Source organism: Nothobranchius furzeri, chromosome 5, assembly GCF_043380555.1.
Source record: "Nothobranchius furzeri strain GRZ-AD chromosome 5, NfurGRZ-RIMD1, whole genome shotgun sequence".
Classification (NCBI taxonomy): Eukaryota; Metazoa; Chordata; class Actinopteri; order Cyprinodontiformes; family Nothobranchiidae; genus Nothobranchius; species Nothobranchius furzeri.
The window spans coordinates 36,147,759-36,151,981 of NC_091745.1; the positions used below are offsets into that span (position 1 = coordinate 36,147,759).

Sequence of the window (4,223 nt, forward strand, 5' to 3'; positions counted from 1 at the left end):
AGATATGCAGCAGTTGCCGACCCTTCCAGTCTTGAGTTACTCCAAGGCCACTCATGCTCGGTGCTCTTATCTAAACTGTTGCTTCTCCAGACAGCACAGGAAAGAAGAAAGAAGACAGAACTCTTTCTTTTTAAATAATAATCGAATAACCTTGTTAGTCCAAATAATCATGTGAAGCTCAATGTTCAATCAATCTGTGAAATAAGAGATTAATTACTTGATATTATAATCCTATGATAGTATTTTAATAAGTAATATAACTTTAAGTAATATTCAAAGATCCATCAAATTGATTTCATATTTCCTATGGAATCACACATTTTATAGGTCATTACTTAAGATGTAACTAACGAATCATTACATATGTTATGATTACAGTGATTGAAATATGTTTCAGCATGTTAATATGACAAGGTAATCACCATTTGCACTCACACAAAGACAAAGTAAGGTTAAGTTAAACTCATGACACATAAATAGTCCTTTACCCAGATGAGAGCATCCGGTATTAAAGAAGGCGTGTTTCTGAGTTTCTTGCTAACATTTCTCAAACCTGTCAATCTTTGGTTGGCTACACAAATCATAACATGAGAACATTAAAACTGGATCACTCTGGGTGATTCAGCAGTTCTAGAGAGAGTTTCAGACCGGCCATCTGAAGCAAAACCCTCTTTAACCATCAAATTTTTTGACACGCCGTCAAAACCTTCCTGCACCTGCGAAGCTGATACAGCAACAGTTCCTGCAGAACAACCTGATACTGTTTAGACTCCTTCAGAGTCCCAGACTCGCGGTTCCATCCATCTGTGGTGACCCGAGATATCTCTGGACTGAAGCATCTGTGCCACGGTATTCTACAGCCCTTCGGTGCCAGCGGTCAGCCGACCTCTCTGACTTTCCGATCCACCAAGATGGTCTCGAAAATGGGTGAAGTAGACACACAGAATGCATCTGATGTGCTTTTGACAATTATCAACTTCATAGCTTATCACAACCCAAATTCTTTTACATCCAGAACTCAGCTCTCCTAGACCCGGAAGTTCTGACTAACACCGCATTCACACATAGGTTTCATACATCACAGTAAATGCTTAGTTAACTTGTCATGTTTTAATTGTTGGTAAAATAAATCCTTACTTTTATAAACCTGACTGTTTTCTGAATCAAAACGAAGTGTTTACAATCCCCTAATAAATAAAGAATCCTGGAATCTTCTGATAAACACACAAAGACCAAGCAGGGTTGATATTCTATATTTAGATAGAGTATCACAGCTTATTGGTCATAAGTAAAGGTAATATATATATATATATATATATTGAGCTCGTAAAGCACTCAATTTACCAATCCCTACAGGTGTAGAATCTGTAGCTATCTGTTGTTGTCGTTAGGCTTTATTGAGAGGGAGTCATGTTGATTAGAAGTGGGAAGGTGGGAGCTAGACTGAAACTGCTTAGGAATGAGATTCAAAGATGCATGATAGGTACTGGAAAGGTGAAATCTAAGCCCTTCCCTATTTAAAGTGGGTTTATCATGTTTAACATTGATAGCTTCCTTTACTCCTCTCTCGAACCATCTATCTTCTCTGTCCAGAATGTGTACTTTGTCATCTTCAAAGGTGTGTCACCTGTCCTTCAGGTGTACTGCAGAGTCTTGACCTGAAGAGGTGGCTCTACTGTGTTGGACCATGCGTTTGTGTAATTGTTGTTTAGTTTCTCTAAAGTAAAGGTCTGGACAGTCCTCACTACATTGGACTGCATAAACGCTACTAAGCTTCTGTTCGAGTGTTGTGTGTTTTGGATGGACCGGTTTTTGTCTGAGGGTGTTGTTGGGTTAAAGTTTACTGAGGTGCCTTTGCATCTGTTGTCCTTTTCTTTGCTGGTTGCTGCTTTGGATGCTTTTCCAGACTTCTTTGTAGATTTCACAAAGGCCCAGTTAGGGTATCTGCAGTTTTAGAGAGCTTTCTTTGTGTGTTCCTCTTCCTTTTGCTTTCCTTCAGTCTGTGGGAATGTTTTCAGCTCGATGGTGTAAAGTCCTGATGACTGACGTTTTGTGCTCCAGTGGGTGACGTGAGCCAAAATACAAATACTGGTCTGTGTGAGTTGGTTTCCTGTAGACTTCAATGCTGAAACTCCGATCTTGTTCGATTTGCACAGAGCAGTCCCAGAAGGGTAGTTGGTTGTTGTGAGCATCTTCCCTGGTGAACTTGATGTTCTTGTCCACGGCATTAATGTGCTTGGTAAAGTCTTCTACTTCCTTAGTGAGAATTTTGACCCATGTGTCGTCCACATACCTTAACCAGTGGCTCGGTGTTGTTCCATTGTTCAAGTTCAACGCTCTGGTATCTACTTCCTCCATGTAAATGTTGGCGACGATAGGTGATCCTGGGAACCCTATGGTGCATCCATGTTTTTGCAGGTAAAACTTGTTGTTGTATTTGAAGTAGGTGGCAGAAAAGCAGAGGGCCAGGAGGGTACGCACCTGGTCTGGAGTCAGTTTTGTCCTCTCATTTAAGGAATCATCTTGTTCCAGGCATTTCATAACTGCTTCCACTGCTTTGTCTGTGGGTATTGGTGTGAAAAGTGAAGTGACATCAAATGAGACATTGGTTCCTCTAGGACCAGTTTGAGATTTAGAATTTTTTTTGCAAATTTAACCGAATTCTGTATGTGATGTTGGGTCTTTCCAACCAGCTGAGCCAGGATGGTGGAGAGATGTTTTGCAATGTTGTATGTGACCGAGTTGATGCTGCTGCAGATGAGTCTGACTGGTGTTCCGTCCTTGTGAATCTTCAGAAGACCATGTATACATGGGTGGCTTCACCTGGATATAGTCTGTAAAATGAGCAGTCGATTACTTTTTCCTTTAGCAGTTTCTGTAAATGGTCCATGATTTTCATGTATCTGCTTGTCGGGTCCCTCTTTAGAACTTCATACTTGGTGCTGTCGCTCAAAAGTGTGCTGACTTTGCTGAGGTTATCTGTTGTATTCAGAATAACTGTACAACGTCCCTTGTCTGCAGGTAAAATTGTGATATTCTGGTCTTTGCTGAGGGACGAGATGGCTTTTCTTTCTTGTGGGGATAGTTTAGTTAGAACATCCTTTTCTGTGTGATAAGTGCTTCATCCATTGGTCCTGGACATTCATCCAGTTAGTGTGCTCTGGTGGCGATCCAGTAATTGTTTGAATGCATTCAAACTATTGTTTTCCTGTTTTCTTCTTATTCTGCTTCCGTACACTTTTTGAACCTGTTCTACTCCTTCAAATTTTTAATTATTTCAACAATTTTATTTCAAAATGTTCAGCTCGTTAAGTTCTTTCTGGCTGTTACTTTTGGCATTGATATCTTTAAAATTTTTCGAGTTATTAAGCTTTTTCTGCGAAAATTCTCCCATTGAAATGACTGGGATTGGTCAATTTTCAGCAAATAACTATCACTTTTTTGACCTAAAACTCTATTGGGTTCCTTTTAACTTAGAGACTTCATTCAAAGTTTAACAAACTCACAAGACTTTCCTGTTTAACATATTAAAGAGGCTTTTTGATATCTTTTACGGTTTTTCTAAAATCGCAGGTAGAAGTTGAGGTACGACTTGAAATTTTCAGAAAAATTCACAAAAGTTATAATGGGAAAAGATAGGAGCAGTGACCCTCCCTTGCTCCATTTCTGGCGTTGTCCCGAGAGAACCGTAGGTCCGATTGAAATGAGGCACATGCTGGCTTTCAGCTAACGAATATACCTTCGTTTTGAGCTATAATTCATGACTGTAGTCCAAACATTGTGGTTGTATGGTTCATTTGTTTGAGAAAATTCAAATTTAAAAAAATGTCTCTCTTCACTCTAAACTGAAAAATCCGCACTCTAACTTTTGAACTTCACATCTTCTGTGAACAACTCTTTACTACCCCCAGACCGTTTGGACTACCAAAACAAACTATGACTCAAAAAGTAGGAATTTTTGTCAGCTTTTCAGAGTGGGTTTCATTTAATCTGTAAGTGTTACCATTCTTTCGCTACAAGCCTCAGAAAGAGGAGAGACCCAGATTTTTCCTCATTGAAACCCATGTTAAAGGAACAGAGATTTTCTCCTCCGATCGGCTTCAGACAGCTAAAATTTTCTCGTCATAGCTTCTAGACAATTCATGGCAGGAATATAAAAATTCACACAGATGACCATCAACGCCTTCTGCCACTCACGCTTTTTGAATTTTTCAAATCGGTGC

The 4,223-nt window shown here is 39.6% G+C and overlaps 1 pseudogene; it reads right to left on the minus strand.

Annotated features, from left to right (window-relative positions):
• Nucleotides 1-1,371: 1,371 nt before the first annotated feature.
• On the minus strand, nucleotides 1,372-3,714 carry LOC139070179 (uncharacterized; annotated as a pseudogene).
• Nucleotides 3,715-4,223: the final 509 nt, after the last annotated feature.